We start from the raw sequence: 19,909 nt of genomic DNA, 5'->3' as shown, positions 1-19,909 counted from the left end.
CACCATCCCCACCCCACTGCAGTTTTCCCCCTTTGGTGTCCATGTGTCTGTTCTCTACATCTGTGTCTCAACTTCTGCCCTGCAAACTGGCTCATCTGTACCATTTTTCTAGGTTCCACATACATGCGTTAATATACGATATTTGTATTTCTCTTTCTGACTTACTTCACTCTGTATGACAGTCTCTAGAACCATCGACGTCTCAACAAATGACTCAGTTTCGTTCCTTTTTATGGCTGAGTAATATTCCATTGTATATATGTACCACCTCTTCTTTATCCATTCGTCTGTTGATGGGCATTTAGGTTGCTTCCATGACCTGGCTATTGTAAATAGTGCTGCAATGAACATTCGAGTGCATGTGTCTATTTGAATTACGGTTTTCTCTGGGTATATGCCCAGTAGTGGGATTGCTGGGTCATATGGTAATTCTATTTTTAGTTTTTTAAGGAACCTCCATATTGTTCTCCATAGTGACTGTATCAATTTACATTCCCACCAACAGTGCAAGAGGGTTCCCTTTTCTCCACACCCTCTCCAGCATTTGTTGTTTGTAGATTTTCTGATGATGCCCATTCTAACTGGTATGAGGTGATACCTCATTGTAGCTTTGATTTGCATTTCTCTAATAATTAGTGATGTTGAGCATCTTTTCACGTGCTTCGTGGCCGTCTGTATGTCTTCTTTGGAGAAATGTCTATTTAGGTCTTCTGCCCATTTTTGGATTGGGGTGTTTGTTTCTTTAATATTGAGCTGAATGAGCTGTTTATATATTTTGGAGATTAATCCTTTGTCCGTTGATTCGTTTGCAAATATTTTCTCCCATTCTGAGGGTTGTCTTTTCGTCTTGTTTATGGTTTCCTTTGCTGCGCAAAAGCTTTGAAGTTTCATTAGGTCCCATTTGTTTATTTTTGTTTTTATTTCCATTACTCTAGGAGGTGGATCAAAAAAGATCTTGCTGTGATTTATGTCAATGAGTGTTCTTCCTATGTTTTCCTCTAAGAGTGTCACACTGTCCAGTCTTACATATAGGTCTCTAATCCATTTTGAGTTTATTTTTGTGTATGGTGTTAGGGAGTATTCTAATTTCATTCTTTTACATGTAGCTGTCCAGTTTTCCCATCACCACTTATTGAAGGGACTGTCTTTTCTCCATTGTATATCTTTGCCTCCTTTGTCATATATTAGTTGACCATAGGTGCATGGGTTTATCTCTGGGCTTTCTATCTTGTTCCATTGACCTATGTTTCTGTTTTTGTGCCAGTACCATATTGTCTTGATGACTGTAGCTTTGTAGTATAGTCTGAAGTCAGGGAGTCTGATTCCTCCAGCTCCTTTTTTTTCCCTCACGACTTCTTTGGCTATTCGGGGTCTTTTGTGTCTCCATACAAATTTCAAGATGATTTGTTCTAGCTCCGTAAAAAATGCCATTGGTGGGCTTCCCTGGTGGCGCAGTGGTTGAGAATCTGCCTGCCAATGCAGGGGACACAGGTTCGAGCCCTGGTCCGGGAAGATCCTACATGCCGTGGAGCAGCTAAGCCCGTGCGCCACAACTACTGAGCCTGCACGTCTGGAGCTTGTGCTCCACAATAAGAGAGGCCGCGATAGTGAGAGGCCTGCGCACCGCGATGAAGAGTGGCCCCCGCTCACCGCAACTAGAGAAAGCCCTCGCACAGAAATGAAGACCCAACACAGCCAAAAATAAATAAATAAATAAATAAATAAATAAGTAAAAAAAAAAAAAAAAACAGACCCAACACAGCCAAAAATAAAATAAATAAAATTAAAAAAAAAAATGCCATTGGTAATTTGATAGGGATTGCATTGAATCTGTAGATTGCTTTGGGTAGTAGAGTCATTTTCACAATATTGATCCTTCCAATCCAAGAACATGGTATATCTCTCCATCTGTTGGTATCATCTTTAATTTCTTTCATCAGTGTCTTATAGTTTTCTGCATACAGGTGTTTTGCTCCCTAGATAGGTTTATTCCTAGGTATTTTATTCTTTTTGTTGCAATGGTAAATGGGAGTGTTTCCATAATTTCTCTTTCAGATTTTTCATCCTTAGTGTATAGGATTGCAAGAGATTTCTGTGCATTAATTTTGTATCCTGCAACTTTACCATATTCATGAATTAGCTCTAGCAGTTTTCTGGTGGCAGTTTTAGGATTCTCTATGTATAGTATCATGTCATCTGCAAACAGTGACAGTTTTACTTCTTTTCCAATTTGTATTCCTTTTATTTCTTTTTCTTCTCTGATTGCGGTGGCTAGGACTTCCAGAACTATGTTGAATAAGAGTGGTGAGAGTGGACATCCTTGTCTCGTTCCTGATCTTAGAGGAAATGCTTTCAGTTTTTCACCATTGAGAATGATGTTTGCTGTGGGTTTGTCATATATGGCCTTTATTATGTTGAGGTAGGTCCCCTCTATGCCCACTTTCTGGAGGGTTTTTATCATAAATGGGTGTTGAATTTTGTCAAAATCTTTCTCTGCATCTATTGAGATGATCATATGGTTTTTATTCTTCAATTTGTTAATATGGTGTATCACATTGATTGATTTGCGTATATTGAAGAAGCCTTGCATCCCTGGGATAAATCCCACTTCATCGTGGTGTATGATCCTTTTAATGTGTTGTTGGATTCTGTTTGCTAGTATTTTGTTGAGGATTTTTGCATCTATATTCATCAGTGATATTGGTCTGTTATTTTCTTTTATTGTAGTGTCTTTGTCTGGTTTTGGTATCAGGGTGATGGTGGCCTCCTAGAATGAGTTTGGGAGTGTTCCTTCCTCTGCAATTTTTTGGAAGAGTTTGAGAAGGATGGGTGTTAGCTCTTCTCTAAATGTTTGATAGAATTCACCTGTGAAGCCATCTGGTCCTGGACTTTAGTTTGTTGGAAGATTTTTAATCACAGTTTCAATTTCATTACTTGTGATTGGTCTGTTCATATTTTCTGTTTCTTCCTGGTTCAGTCGTGGAAGGTTATACCTTTCTAAGAATTTGTCCATTTCTTCCAGGTTGTCCATTTTATTGGCATAGAGTTGTTTGTAGTAGTCTCTTAGGATGCTTTGTATTTCTGCAGTGTCTGTTGTAAATTCTCCGTTTTCATTTCTAATTTTATTGATTTGAGTCCTCTCCCTCTTTTTCTTGATGAGTCTGGCTAATGGCTTATCAATTTTGTGTATCCTCTCAAAGAACCAGCTTTTAGTTTTATTAATCTTGGCTATTGTTTTCTTTGTTTCTATTTCATTTATTTCTGGTCTGATCTTTATGATTTCTTTCTTTCTGCTCACTTTGGGGTTTTTTTGTTCTTCTTTCTCTAATTGCTTTAGGTGTAAGGTTAGGTTGTTTATTTGAGATTTTTCTTTTTTCTTCAGGTAGTCTTGTATAGCTATAAACTTCCCTCTTAGAACTGCTTTTGCTGCATCCCATAGGTTTTGGATCGTCGTGTTTTCATTATCATTTGTCTCTAGGTATTTTTTGATTTCCTCTTTGATTTCTTCAGTGATCTCTTGGTTATTTAGTAACGTATTGTTTAGCCTCCATGTGTTTGTGTTTCTTACGTTTTTTCCCCTGTAATTGATTTCTAATCTCATAGCATTGTGGTCAGAAAAGATGCTTGATATGATTTCAATTTTCTTAAATTTACTGAGGCTTGATTTGTGACCCAAGATGTGATCTATCCTGGAGAATGTTCCGTGCGCACTTGAGAAGAACGTATAATCTGCTGTTTTTGGATGGAATGTCCTATAAATATCAATTAAATCTATCTGGTCTATTGTGTCATTTAAAGCTTCTGTTTCCTTATTTATTTTCATTTTGGATAATCTGTCCATTGGTGTAAGTGAGGTGTTAAAGTCCCCCACTATTATTGTGTTACTGTCAGTTTCCTCTTTTATAGCTGTTAGCAGTTGCCTTATGTATTGAGGTGCTCCTATGTTGGGTGCATATATATTTATAATTGTTATATCTTCTTCTTGGATTGATCCCTTGATCATTATGTAGCTTCCTTCCTTGTCTCTTGTAACATTCTTTTTTTAAAAGTCTACTTTATCTGATATGAGTATTGCTACTCCAGCTTTCTTTTGATTTCCATTTGCATGGAATATTTTTTCCATGCCCTCGCTTTCAGTCTATATGTGTCCCTAGGTCTAAAGTGGGTCTCTTCTAGACAGCATATATATGGGTCTTGTTTTTGTATCCATTCAGCAAGCCTGTGTCTTTTGGTTGGAGCATTTAATCCATTCACGTTTAAGGTAATTATCGATATGTAGGTTCCTATGACCATTTTCTTAATTGTTTTGGGTTTGTTTTTGTAGATCCTTTTCTTCTCTTGTGTTTCCCACTTAGAGAAGTTCCTTTAGCATTTGTTGTAGAGCTGGTTTGGTGGTGCTGAATTCTCTTAGCTTTTGCTTGTCTGTAAAGCTTTTGATTTCTCCATCAAATCTAAATGAGATCCTTGCCAGGTAGAGTAATCTTGGTTGTAGGTTCTTCCCTTTCATCACTTTCAGTATATCATGCCACTCCCTTCTGGCTTGTAGAATTTCTGCTGAGAATTCAGGTGTTAACCTTATGGGAGTTCCCTTGTATGTTATTTGTCGTTTTTCCCTTGCTGCTTTCAATAATTTTTCTTTGTCTTTAATTTTTGCCACTTTGATTATTATGTGTCTCGGCGTGTTTCTCCTTGGGTTTATCCTGTATGGGACTCTCTGTGCTTCCTGGACTTGGGTGGCTATTTCCTTTCCCATGTTAGGGAAGTTTTCGACTATAATCTCTTCAAATATTTTCTTTGGTCCTTTCTCTCTCTCTTCTCCTTCTGGGACCCCTATAATGTGAATGTCTTTGCGTTTAATGTTGTCCCAGAGGTCTCTTAGGCTGTCTTCATTTCTTTTCATTCTTTTTACTTTAGTCTGTTCTGCAGCAGTGAATTCCATGATTCTGTCTTCCAGGTCACTTATCCGTTCTTCTGCCTCAGTTATTCTGCTATTGATTCCTTCTAGTGTAGTTTTCATTTCAGTTATTGTACTGGTCATCCCTGTTTGTTTGTTCTTTAATTCTTCTAGGGCTTTGTTAATCATTTCTTTCATCTTCTCAATCTTTTCCTCCATTCTTATTCCGAGGTCCTGGATCATCTTCACTATCATTATTCTGAATTCTTTTTCTGGAAGGTTGCCTATCTCCACTTCATTTAGTTGTTTTTCTGGGTTTTTTTCTTGTTCCTTCATCTGGTATATAGCCCTCTGCCTTTTCATCTTGTCTATCTTTCTGTAACTGTGGTTTTTGTTCCACAGGCTGCAGGATTGTAGTTTTTCTTGCTTCTGCTGTCTGCCCTCTGGTGGTTGAGGCTATCTAAGAGGCTTGATGGGAGGCTCTGGTGGTGGGTAGAGCTGACTGTTGCTGTGGAGGTCCGAGCTCTGTAAAACTTTAATCCACTTGACTCTTGATGGGTGGGGCTGGGTTCCCTCCCTGTTGGTTGTTTTGCCTGAGGCAACCCAACATTGAAGCCTACCTGGGCTCTTTGGTGGGGCTAATGGCAGACTCTGGGAAGGCTCACGCCAAGGAGTACTTCCCAGAAACTCCGCTGCCAGTGTCCTTGTCCCCATGGTGAAACAGAGCCACCCCCCGCCTCTGCAGGAGACCATCCAACACCAGCAGGTAGGTCTGGTTCAGTCTCCCCCAGGGTCACTGCTCCTTCCCCTGGGTCCCGATGCACACACTACTTTGTGTGTGCCCTCCACGAGTGGGGTCTCTGTTTCCCCCAGTCCTGTCTAAGTCCTGCAATCAATTCCCACTAGGCTTCAAAGTATGATCCTCTATGAATTCCTCTTCCCGTTGCCGGACCCCCAGGTTGGGAAGCCTGACGTGGGGCTCAGAACCTTCACTCCAGTGGGTGGACTTCTGTGGTATAAGTGTTCGCCAGTCTATGAGTCACCCACCCAGCAGTTATGGGATTTGATTTTACTCTGATTGCACCCCTCCTACCGTCTCACTGTGGCTTCTCCTCTGTCCTTGGACGTGGGGTATCCTCCTTGGTGAGGCCCAGTGTCTTCCTGTTGATGATTGTCCAGCAGCCAGTTGTGATTCTGGTGCTCTCACAAGAGGGAGTGAGAGCACGTCCTTCTACTCTGCCATCTTGGTTAATCCCCTAGGTCACGTCAGTTGGATGAAGCCCTCTTGTCTTCAGTCCACACCAATCACCATCCGTGTGCTCGTTGTCTGAGCTCTTGCACTCCCTTAAGCTCAGGCAGCTCTGCTGATTCCTGCCAAGCTTGCACAGAACTCTTTGCCAGGGCTGAAAGGCCCAGAGGCTAAAGTCCAGTCTGTCTAGGGGCACCACACAGTCTTTCCTCTCCAAGCTCTTCCCCAGGGTGCTTCAAGGGAGCTGGGCATGGGTCTCTGCTATGTGAAGAACAAACCAAAGACCATCATTCTTTCGCAATCTTAAAGAGTTTCTCTTTCTCTCTGCTTCTATCACCCCTCTCCCCACGCTTCTACTTCAGCCTCTGTTGGCCGTGGGCACCTCCACCAGTGGGCTGAGGAGAAGCGCCAGGGCACCCAGCATCTCTTGAAGATGCAAAACCAGTGCAGCACAGGACGATGGGAAACCCTCTTTCAGGACATGCAGACGCCGTCCCAAGATGAGTGGGGCAAAACCCCGGGTGCTGTGAAAGCCTCCACGGCCCTGGAGAAGAACCTGAGCCAGCCCCTTCTGGGCCTGCGCACCCCAGCCACTGCCACGCAGACACCCAGTTCTCTCCTTATAGACTTTTTGTTGCAAAGAAGTTTCAGGTGCTTTTGTAGTTGAATTTATCACTTCTTAAAAATGAATTTCAGCAAATCCTTTTTTTTCTCTTTTTTCTTAATTTTTCTCTAGGTTTTTTTTTCCTATGCTTCAAACTCTGAAGAGTCTGACGTTATTGACTCTTTTTCCCCCTTGATTTAATTATAAAAACCACTGCACACAATTCATTGAAAACTTAATTATAAACATTGCCTAGAGTAGTGCCATGTACATAAGCCCACCGAATAAATATTACTGAGTAACACTTTCAAATTCATATTCATCTTACACTTTTCCATTCTAGATTATCTAAATAATTCTTTTTTTAATTCAAAGCTTAAAATCAAAATTGATTTGTCATGTCCCACTACAGCAAGTCCCCTACGTATGAATGAATTCTGTTCCAAGAGTGTGTTGGTAAGTCCAATTTGTTCCTAAGTCCAACAAAGTTAGCCTAGGTACCCAACTAACACAATCAGCTATATAGTACTGTACTGTAATAGGTTTATAATACCTTTCACACAAATAATACATAAAAAACACAAAAAAATAAAGAAAACATTTTTAATCTTACAGTACAGTACCTTGAAAAGTACAGTAGTACAGTACAACAGCTGGAATACAGGGGCTGGCATCAAGTGAACAGGCAAGAAGAGTTACTGACTAGAAGGGAGAGGAGGTGGGAGATGGTAGAGCTGAAGGATCATCAGCAATAGGGGATGGAGGTCAAGCTGCAGTTTCACTCACACCTGATGTTGACAGCATAGGTTCCAGTTCTTGCTGGATTCAATTCCATCTACCCTCTTGAAAGAAAAGATCCAGTGATGTCTGGGTAGTAGCTCTTTTCTTCTTGTCATAGATGACACGGTAGCACTGGATTCAACTCTGAAAGGCTGCTGCAACCTTTGTGTCCCATTCTACATTCAGGTCCTGTGCCTCAAAAACTAACAGTGCCTCCTCAAATAAAGAACATCTGCTTGCCATTTCCTGTGTCGTGAATCTCTTCATGTGAATGCATGTTCGCATCTTTGAAAGCTCACAATTTGAAGGTTCGTATGTAGGGAACTTACTGTATTTGGAAAGAACCCTTTTGTTCAGTCCAGAAGCCCTAAATGTTTCCTAAGCACCAGTCAAAAGGGGTGTTTCCCAACTCTGAGTGACACCTGAATACATGTCATTCACAACAAAAGGAGAGTTTCAATGTGTTCAGGCGAGAGGTTGAATAGAGAATCTTTTTAGTAATGAACAGAAGTGACTTTAATTTGGAGTTCAATTAATTTAACCTGTTACCAGAACTCTGCAAAGTCTCCTTGCTTTCTGTTGCAAGCCATATCTGCAACAATTGCGTCACAAATAATTAAAGACAGCCATTGTTTCTGTACTCTTGATCAAATATCCAAACTCCTGGAATTACTCTTACAAAAATACATAGTTTGAATTTTCGTTATTAATAATGACATTTTGAGCTGCATAGGCAATTAGTGATACCATTTTTCAGTTTTGCTTCTAAAATTAAATCACTGTATTAAAGGCATATAGTTATTAAAAAATCTTCGTGGCAATAAGACTTACAAATGAAACTATAGGGGAACTGTGCATAAGAATATACAACTAAGAACTAAATAAGTCAAAACAGTTGCAAAATTTTTATAGGAACTCAGTATAGAATGGAATGAGGAAGTTAAACTGAATGACTTCTAATCTGATGCTTTACAATTTTTTTTTTAGTTCAAGGGGGCTTTATAGAAAGAACAGGATTTAGGATATATAAAGCGCTACTTGAGATTTGCACATATAGAAAGATACAAGGGAAAGCATCAGTTCGGTGTATAACCAAAAAGTACAAAGTGTGCTTCTCTGTGTGTGTTTGGAGGAGGAAGGTTGACTGGGGATTACATAAAGATGTTGGCATGTCATGGACACTTGTTGGACATAACTATAGAGGCTGGTGGCAAACAGTGGTTACTCAAAGCCTTGAGGTGGAAACCAAGATCAGAATCTGAGCTGACGCAAACTGAATAATATCTGGGAAGACAAATCCAATTATGTCACGCCCAGGTTTAAACTTCTTTTATAACTCCTCACTGTCTAAAAGTTAAGTCCAAACCCCATAACAAAGTCCTATGAGGCCTTTCATGCTATGGATACAAGTTACCTTACTATATTCATCTTCTAATCCTAGGAAAATCCATCCATTCCAAATTTGCCCCATGCCTTGTCCATGCTATGTTCTTTTATTCCTCCATATCTTTCCTGCATAGTTTGTATGTCTGTTTTTTTCCTTCTCAACAAACCATTTTTCAACCTTCTATTCATCAAATCCAACTTTAATGGCTCATCTTAGAAGGTTTTCACTATTATGAGAACATTTCCTCTTCCATTATTTTGTTACAGTGTTCATTCTGGTAGTAATTACTTTTTATGGATCTTCCTCCCCTCTATTAGAGCTACTCAGACTCAGAGACCACATCATATTCATGTTTGTATTTGTATTGATTTTGGACCCAAGTCATATGATAGAAAGAGCTCTGTATTCATAGTCATAATATTCCTGTTTAAAAAATAAATATCTGAGAAATTGGATTAATCCATGAGAAACTGTATTTATAAATTGGATTCTCCAGAGGTAAGCCTCAAAGGTAAGACCAACTGTCTTCTGCTAGGATAATGGTACAAGCCCTCCTCATTGTAATAACCTAATTTGATGTGATGTTATAGGCAAAATTCTGTAATGGAGTTATAATTGATTATTTATTCTTTTTTCCAACTTTATTGAGTTATAATTGACATATAACATTGTATAAGTTTAAGGTGTTGTGACATTGTGAATTATAATAAGAAATATATATTTGGTCTTTGTCCCTGCTTCTAACACAGAGTTCATAAAGTCCTTGGAATTGTCTAAGCAACAAGAGCATAAACGTGTCATTTGTTATGGTAATGAGGTGAATTTCAGAACATACTTAAGAATGGCGGCTGGTTGTCAGGAAAACCAACCCTGCAATTAGTGGACTGGAACATTCAGTCCCACCTTACTGACCTCAGGGAGGGGAGAGGAACTGGAAGTTGAATCAATAGCCAATGGCCTAATGATTTAATCAATTGTGCCTGTGTAATGAATGAAACCTCCATAAAAGCCCAGAAGGACGGCGTTCAGAGAGCTTTTGCAATAATGATCACATGGAGGTTTGAGGAGAGTGGTACACCCCTTCCCACATCCATTGCCCTATTAATTTCTTTCATCTGGCTATCCTGAATTGTAACCTTTTTATAATAAACTGGTGGTGTAGTAAGTGAAATGTTTCTCTGAGTTCTGTGAATCACTCTAAAAAATTAATCAAACCCAAGGAGGGAGTTTTTGGAAACTCAGATCTTATAGCTAGTTGGTCAGAAGCACAGGTGACAACGTGGACTTGAAACCAGTGTCTGGAGACAGGGTGTGAAATCTTGTAGGACTAAACCCTTAACCTGTAGAATCTGATACTATATCTGGGTAGATAGTGTCAGAATTTCAATAAATCACAGGACACCCAGCTGGTGTTCAAGAATTACTTGGTATGTGGGACCTCTCCCCCCAGACATTGGAACTGGGTGTTAAAATGATCAGAACTTTTAGATGTACAATGTGATTAATTGATACACATATATATTGTGAAATGTTTGCCATAATAATGTTAGTTAACACATCCTTTATCCCATATAATTACCATTTTGTTGTTATTATGAGAACATTAAATCTCTACTCTCACAGCAATATATTTTAAAAACTCTCCAATGATCTTTGGGTTTACAAAAGTTGTGATTATTTCATCTAATATTGAGAACATTCAATTATTCTATAAAAGATAAGAAAAAATGGTGAAATTCTTTAAAGTGTCAAGCATAGATAGTAAATAAACTATTAGTTTATGATATATGGTTGAAGCTCACAGAATGTGAACCTAGGGATGGCATAAGAGATATAGTGTGGTATAGATGTGTTAAATATAGCATGGTACAACATAGGTAAAGTCATAATATATAGGAAATGTCAAGAGTAAATTAATAATCTTAATACATGACAAAGATAGGTAGAATCAATAGAAAATATGATGGAAAAAATTGTTATTTAAAAATAGAGGGACTTTCCTGGTGGCACAGTGGTTAAGAATCCACCTGCCAATGCAGGGGACGTGGGTCCGATCCTTAGTCCGGGAAGATTCTACATGCCACAGAGCAACTAAGCCCGTGCGCCACAACTACTGAGCCCGTGTGCCACAACTACTGAAGCCTGTGTTCCTAGAGCCCATGTTCTGCAACAAGAGAAGCCACCACAATGAGAAGCCTGCACACTGCAACAAAGAGTAGCCCCCACTCGCCTCAACTAGAGAAAGCCCACACACATCAACAAAGACCCAATGCAGCCAAAAAATAAATTAATTAATTAATTTAAAAAAAATAGAAAGAAGTGTAAAAACCAATTAATGACCATGACAGCCTTGGGCAATGATAACACATATTATGATTCCATTACAGTCCCAAGTTTTTTCTTCTCAAACCAAGAAACACAAATAAAAACTATAGTGGCTCATCAGGTTAATTGGCCTGCATTTTCTGATAGAACAGTGTGTATCATTGCCCCAGACACCTCTCATCTGTGGCCCCCTTATTCAAACCTCAGCTGTGTTTCTCATAATCATATCATAAACTGGGAGACCTGATACAGCAAAGAGAGAGATAGGACATATGAATTTTGCAGAAGAGATTCAGGTAGTGTGGTATTCCCAACTCTTAACCTTTTCTAAGTGTGCTAACCTAGTCCATCTCTTTTATCTGGTTTCACACTGATGTTTTAAAATTATTTAATTAACTTTAATGTGAAGTTAATTTTTTTTCTATGAGTCTTTCTGTTCCATGGGAAACAGGGGTCTTTCTGACACCTGGGATAGCTTGTCTGGTAGTGTACTGGGAGGCTACCATTGAAACAAGGTAATTCCCTATGTGATAAATAAGACCGTAGGCTCTATTGGATTCTTTGGGATCATATTGTTCAGGTGAAATGAATGAATGACAGAATAAATGACACAAGCCAAGAAGATAATCTTTTCAATTAAGAGAAAAACATTTATGTTAGCTAAATATTTATGAAACATTTAAAATAAAAGTCAGTGTGTGTGGTATTAGAGAATGTTCTAATTTCATCCTTTTACAAGTAACTGTCCAGTTTTCTTGGCACCTCTTACTGAAGAGACTGTCTTTTCTCCATTGTATGTTCTTGCCTCCTTTGTCATAGATTAATTGATCATAGGTGTGTGTGTTTATTTCTGGGCTTTCTATCCTGTTCCATTGATCGATATGTCTGTTTTTGTGCCAATACCACACTGTTTTGATTACTGTAGCTTTGTAGTATAGTCTGAAGTCAGGAAGCCTGATTCCTTCAGCTCCATTTTTCTTTTTCAAGACTGCTTTGGCTATTTTGTGTTTCCGCACAAATTAAAAAATTTTTTTGTTCTAGTTCTGTGAAAAATGTCAATGGTAATTTATAGGGATTGCACTGATCTGTAGATTGCCTTGGGTAGTATAGTCATTTAGATAATACTGATTTTACCAATCTAAGAACAAAGGATACCTTTCCATCTGTTTGTGTCATATTCGATTTCTTTCATCACTGTGTTATAGTTTTCGGAGTACAGGTCTTTTGCCTCCTTTGGTAGATTTATTCCTAGATATTTTATTCTTCTTGTTACAATGGTAAATGGGACTGTTTCCTTAATTTCTCTTTCTGCTATTTCGTTGTTAGTGTATAGAAACGCAACATATTTCTGTGTATTAATTTTTGTATCCTGAAAGTTTACTGAATTCATTGATGAGCTCTAGTAGTTTTCTGGTAGCGTCTTTAGGATTTTTCTATGTCATCTGCAAACAGTGACAGTTTTACTTCTTACTTTCCAGTTTGGATTCCTTTTATTTCTTTTTCTTCTCTGATTGCTGTGGCTAGGACTTCCAAAACTAATGTTGAATAAAAGTGGCGAGAGTGGGCATCCTTGTCTTCTTCCTGATCTTAGAGGAAATGCCTTCAGCTTTTCATCATTGAGTATGATGTTAGCTCTGGATTTCTCATAGCTGACCTTTATTAAGTGGATTAAAGACCTAAATGTAAGACTGGATACTATAAAACTCCTAGAGGAAAATACAGACAGAACACTCTTTGACATATAGCAATACCTTTTCAAATTCATCTCCTAGAGTAATAGAAATAAAAACAAAAATAAACAAATGGGACCTAATTAAACTTAAAAGCTTATGCACAGCAAAAACAAACAAACAAAAAAACCAAAAAACCCATAAATAAAATGAAAAGACAACCTCCAGAATGGGAGAAAATATTTGCAAATGATGCAACTGACAAGGAATTAATCTCCCAAATATGCAAATAGATCATACAGATCAATAACAAAAAAACCCAAACAACCTTATCAAAAAATGGGTAGTAGTTCTAAATAGACATTTCTCCAAAGAAGACATAGAGATGGTCAAAAGGCACATGAAAAGATGCTCAACATTGCTAATTATCAAAGAAATGCAAATCAAAACTACAATGAAGTATCACCTCAGTCAGAATGGCCATCATCAAAAAGTCTACAAATCATAAATGCTGCAGAGTGTGGTGAAAAAGGAACCCTCCTACACTGTTTGTGGGAATGTAAATTGGTACAACCACTATGGAGCAAAGTATAGAGGATCCTTCGAAAATTAAATATAGAGCATCCATATGATCCTGCAATGCCACTCCTGGGTATATATCTGGGGAAAGCCATAATTCAAAGAGATACATGCACCCCAATATTTGTTGCAGCACTATTTACAATAGCCAAGACATGGAACCAACCTAAATGTCCATCGACAGATGCATTGATAAAGAAGACGTGGTACATATACACAATGGAATATTACTCAGCCATAAAAAAGAGTGAAATAATGCCATTTACATCAACATGGATGGACCTAGAGATTATCATCCTAAGTGAAATAAGCCAAAGACAAATATCATATGATATTGCTTATATGTGGAATCTAAAGAAAATTATATAAATGAACTTATATAAAAGCAGAAGTAAACACACAGACATAGAAAACAAACTTATGATTACCAAAGGGAAGTGGGGAAAGGGATAAATTAGAGTTTGGGATTAACATAACTACACTACTATATATAAAATAGATAACCAACAAGGACCTACTGTATAGCACAGGGAACTATACACAATATTTTGTAATAACCTGTAAGGGAAAAGAATCTGAAAAAAAATACTGTATATAACTGAATCACTTTGCTATACACCTGAAACTAAGGCAATACTTTAAATCAACTATACTTCAATTAAAAAAAAAAAATGTTGTGATTGAGGAAATAAGTTCCCTGCTAAATACTAAGAGCTATAAGCCTTAGTATGAAAACCTTCGAGGGAGGTGGTAGGATGGAGTGGGGAAACCTTAACCTAGGAGGTGGAATGTGAAATCTAATCCGGCTTCTGTCAATTCCTATATGATTTACTTGAGTGGCTTAACTTTACTGAGCCTCAGTTTCTTCACATAACAAATGAGTAAAAAGCCCAAGAGGGTATTTTGTAGATGTGATCAGCATTTACAATCGGTTGCCTTTAAGTAAAGGAGATTATCCTTGATTATGTGGGTGGGACTTATCTAATCTTTAACTAAAGGCCTTTAGGGTGAAAACTGAGGTTTCCCTGAAAAGAAAGAATTTTACCTCAAGACACAAAAAGCCTGCCCTACAAATTTCAAGCTTGGCAGTCCCCGTAATTGTGCAAGCCATGTCCCTAAAATCTATCTATCTCTATCCACCATCTATCTATCTATCATCTATCCTATTTATCTATATCTTATTAGTCTGTTTCTCTGGCTACACCTTTCCTGGTAGAATGCCACAGAAATAGGAAAAGAATTTGAAATCTTCAAAGTGCTGTGCAAATTTAAGATAATATCATTCCAAATATATCTCAAGTATGTACTTTAAATTGATGAATGCAAATATATGTTTCTGTAAAATTTCTGTCAAAGGACACTGTAAGTAGTACTTTGGACAGAAATGCCAGTTTCAAAAGGGAAGACAGTGAAGAATAGTTGAACAATGCTTATGAACAATTGTTTTAATTACCAATTTTGTGAATCTTAATATAATAGCAAAGGTTAAAAAGAGGGGAGGAAGAACAATGCCATCCTTTACTCCTCCTCATCATTTAACATACATAATTGAGTAAATTGTCTATTTTGATTTTAACAGAAAGCTTTTAGTCTCAGACTTTTCGGCCAAAAATGAAATTCACGTTATTCATTAATCTAAAAATACACAGAACTTTCCTCTTCACCACCATAAGCCCTTACACTTCTCTTTGCTCTTTGTTACACTATAAAACTTGTCATTTTGGTTAGTCCAGCCCAGACAAGCAGTGATTGCTCCACCTAAGTGAGTATATCCTCAAATAAAAACTCAACAATGTGTTCTCTTTGTTCTGCTGAGTTCACTGTGAACATGCTAGTCAAATCTCTCAACTCCTGATTGGTAATCTAGCTGATCAACCACTTAACATTGTTAACTAAGCATATCATTGTTGAAACATGCCTCTCCTATCATCATTCCTCCACTTTCCATAGCCTCATATCAGAATTAGTCTTATTTAAAGACGTAGCTCATTTTGGATTAAAGTAATCCTTCTTGTTTATAAGACTTGGTTCAATGATTTTAGCTTTACTCCAAAAATTAAGCCCACCTTCAAAGAGTGAAGTCTGACAAATAGTAAATTTTGAAAAATACAATTCAGAATTGGAAGGTTGTTTTCAAATAAGCATTTCTAAAATTATTTGTCACAGTGGCCTCAATAGATCAAGTAATCAAGCTAGATAATATACAGTGATCATGTGAAGGAGAATAATGAGTACTAGAATGTTTGTGTTTTGATAGGGTTATTTAAGAAAAATCAGCCTTATAGCCATACCTCATAATTTATTGATTTTAAAAGAATATATATTCTTTTTATACATCCCAAAGTGGTCTGTGTGCAATAAAGCACAGTTCACCTGTTAGACTTGGTTATGGGTATAACAAAAAAAAAATAAACAAATTGAATTCAAGCCAAATGTTAAATAACACTTTAGTGAACTTCACAACTATATTTAGAATTGAATTTTCTCTAGTCTTTTTATTTTTTGAACATTTTTATTGGAGTATAATTGCTTCACAATGGTGTGTTAGTTTCTGCTTTATAACAAAGTGAATCAGTTATACATATACATATGTTCCCATATCTCTTCCCTCTTGCATCTCCCTCCCTCCCACCCTCCCTATCCCACCCCTCTAGGTGGTCACAAAGCACCAAGCTGATCTCCCTGTGCTATGCAGCTGCTTCCCACCAGCTATCTATTTTACATTTGGTAGTGTATATATGTCCATGACACTCTCTCACCCAGTCACATCTCACCCCTCCCCCTCCCCATATCCTCAAGTCCATTCTCTAGTAGGTCTGTGTCTTTATTCCCGTCTTGCCACTAGGTTCTTCATGACCTTTTTTTTTTCCCCTTAGATTCCATATATATGTGTTAGCATACTGTATTTGTTTTTCTCTTTCTGACTTACTTCACTCTGTATGACAGACTCTAACTCCATCCACCTCATTACAAATACCTCCATTTCATTTCTTTTTATGGCTGAGTAATATTCCATTGTATATATGTGCCACATCTTCTTTATCCATTCATCCGATGATGGACACGTAGGTTGCTTCCATGTCCTGGCTATTGTAAATAGAGCTGCAATGAACATTTTGGTACATGACTCTTTTTGAATTATAGTTTTCTCAGGGTATATGCCCAGTAGTGGGATTGCTGGGTAATATGGTAGTTCTATTTTTAGTTTTTTAAGGAACCTCCATACTGTTCTCCATAGTGGCTGTATCAATTTACATTCCAACCAACAGTGCAAGAGGGTTCCCTTTTCTCCACACCCTGTCCAGCATTTATTGTTTCTAGATTTTTTGATGATGGCCATTCTGACTGGTGTGAGATGATACCTCATTGTAGTTTTGATTTGCATTTCTCTAATGATTAAGGATGTTGAGGATTCTTTCATGTGTCTGTTGGCCATCTGTATATCTTCTTTGGAGAAATGTCTATTTAGGTCTTCTGCCCATTTTTGGATTGGGTCGTTTGTTTTTTTGTTATTGAGCTGCATGAGCTGCTTGTAAATCTTGGAGATTAATCCTTTGTCAGTTGCTTCATTTGCAAATATTTTCTCCCATTCTGAGGGTTGTCATTTGGTCTTGTTTATGGTTTCCTTTGCTGTGCAAAAGCTTTTAAGTTTCATTAGGTCCCATTTGTTTATTTGTGTTTTTATTTCCATTTCTCTAGGGGCTGGGTCCAAAAGGATCTTGCTGTGATTTATGTCATAGAGTGTTCTGCCTATGTTTTCCTCTAAGAGTTTGATAGTGTCTGGCTTTACTCTTAGGTCTTTAATCCATTTTGAGTTTATTTTTGTGTATGGTGTCAGGGAGTGTTCTAATTTCATACTTTTACATGTACCTGTCCAATTTTCCCAACACCACTTACTGAAGAGGCTGTCTTTTCTCCACTGTATATGCTTGCCTCGTTTATCGAAGATAAGGTGACCATATGTGCGTGGGTTTATCTCTGTGCTTGCTATCCTGTTCCATTGATCTATATTTCTGTTTTTGTGCCAGTACCAAACTGTCTTGATTACTGTAGCTTGTAATATAGTCTGAAGTCAGGGAGCCTGATTCCTCCAGCTCCATTTTTCGTTCTCAAGACTGCTTTGGCTATTCGGGGTCTTTTTTCTCTCCATACAAATTGTGAAATTTTTTCTTCTAGTTCTGTGAAAAATGCCAGTGGTAGTTTAACAGGGATTGCACTGAATCTGTAGATTGCTTTGGGTAGTAGAGTCATTTTCACAATGTTGATTCTTCCAATCCAAGAACATGGTATATCTCTCCATCTACTTGTATCATCTTTAATTTCTTTCATCAGTGTCCTATAATTTTCTGCATACAGGTGTTTTGTCTCCTTAGGTAGGTTTATTCCTAGATATTTTATTCTTTTTGTTGCAATGGTAAACGGGAGTGTTTTCTTAATTTCACTTTCAGATTTTTCATCATTAGTATATAGGAATACAAGAGATTTCTGTGCATTAATTTTGTATCCTGCTACTTTACCAAATTCATTGATTAGCTCTAGTAGTTTTCTGGTAGCATCTTTAGGATTCTCTCTGTATAATATCATGTCATCTGCAAACAGTGACATCTTTACTTCTTCTTTTCCGATTTGGATTCCTTTTATTTCTTTTTCTTCTCTGATTGCTGTGGCTAACACTTCCAAAATTATGTTAAATAATAGTGGTGAGAGTGGGCAACCTTGTCTTGTTCCTGATCTTAGTGGAAATGGTTTCAGTTTTTCACCATTGAGGACAATGTTGGCTGTGGGTTTGTCATATATGGCCTTTATTATGTTGAGGAAAGTTCCCTCTATGCCTACTTTCTGCAGGGCTTTTATCATAAATGGGTGTTGAATTTTGTCGAAAGCTTTTTCTGCATCTATTGAGATAATCATATGGTTTTTCTCCTTCAATTTCTTAATATGGTGTATCACGTTGATTGATTTGCGTATATTAAAGAACCCTTGCATTCCTGGGATAAACCCCACTTGATCATGGTGTATGATTCTTTTAATGTGTTGTTGGATTCTGTTTGCTAGTATTTTGTTGAGGATTTTTGCATCTATGTTCAACAGTGATATTGGCCTGTAGTTTTCTTTCTTTGTGACATCTTTGTCTGATTTTGGTATCAGGGTGATGGTGGCCTCGTAGAATGAGTTTGGGAGTGTTCCTCCCTCTGCAATATTTTGGAAGAGTTTGAGAAGGATAGGTGTTAGCTCTTCTCTAAATGTTTGATAGAATTCGCCTGTGAAGCCATCTGGTCCTGGGCTTTTGTTTGTTGGAAGATTTTTAATCACAGTTTCAATTTCAGTGCTTGTGATTGGTCTGTTCATATTTTCTATTTCTTCCTGGTTCAGTCTCGGCAAGTTGTGCATTTCTAAGAATCTGTCCATTTCTTCCAGGTTGTCCATTTTATTGGCATAGAGTTGCTTGTAGTAATCTCTCATGATCGTTTGTATTTCTGCAGTATCAGTGGTTACTTCTCCTTTTTCTTTTTTTTTTTTTTTTTTTTTTAACATCTTTATTGAAGTATAATTGCCTTACAATGGTGTGTTAGCTTCTGCTTTATAACAAAGTGAATCAGTTATACATATACAATATGTTCCCATTTCTCTTCCCTCTTGCATCTCCCTCCCTACCACCCTCCCCATCCCATCCCTCTAGGTGGTCACAAAGCACCGAGCTGATCTCCCTGTGCTATGCGGCTGCTTCCCACTAGTTATCTATTTTACATTTGGTAGTGTATATATGTCCATGACACTCTCTTACCCTGTCACATCTCACCCCACCCCCTCCCCATATCCTCAAGTCCATTCTCTAGTAGGTCTGTGTCTTTATTCCCGTCTTGCCACTAGGTTCTTCATGGCCTTTTTTTTTTTTTTTTTTTTTCCCCTTAGATTCCGTATATATGTGTTAGCATACTGTATTTGTTTTTCTCTTTCTGACTTACTTCACTCTGTATGACAGACTCTAACTCCGTCCACCTCATTACAAATACCTCCATTTCATTTCTTTTTATGGCTGAGTAATATTCCATTGTATATATGTGCCACATCTTCTTTATCCATTCATCTGTCGATGGACATTTAGATTGCTTCCATGTCCTGGCTATTGTAAATAGAGCTGCAATGAACATTTTGGTACATGACTCTTTTTGACCTATGGTTTTCTCAGGGTATATGCCCAGTAGTGGGATTGCTGGGTCGTATGGTAGTTCTATTTGTAGTTTTTTAAGGAACCTCCATACTGTTCTCCATAGTGGCTGTATCAATTTACATTCCCACCAACAGTGCAAGAGTGTTCCCTTTCCTCCACATCCTCTCCAGCATTTATTGTTTCTAGATTTTTTGATGATGGCCATTCTGACCGGTGTGAGATGATATCTCATTGTAGTTTTGATTTGCA

The 19,909-nt window shown here is 37.8% G+C and overlaps 1 long non-coding RNA gene across 1 annotated transcript in view; it reads left to right on the top strand.

Annotated features, from left to right (window-relative positions):
• The first annotated feature begins 5,838 nt into the window (after positions 1-5,838).
• Positions 5,839-19,909, top strand: part of LOC309640502 — an 875,392-nt gene continuing 861,321 nt past the window's right edge. Inside the window, exon 1 of the long non-coding RNA XR_014252271.1 lies at positions 5,839-6,154. This is a non-coding gene — a long non-coding RNA (uncharacterized lncRNA). The remainder of the gene's footprint in view (positions 6,155-19,909) is intronic.

Source organism: Balaenoptera physalus, assembly GCF_965194825.1.
Source record: "Balaenoptera physalus genome assembly, chromosome: 13".
Lineage (NCBI taxonomy): Eukaryota > Metazoa > Chordata > Mammalia > Artiodactyla > Balaenopteridae > Balaenoptera > Balaenoptera physalus.
The sequence above is the reverse complement of the archived record's forward strand: the minus strand, read 5'-3'. Positions and strand labels throughout refer to the sequence as shown.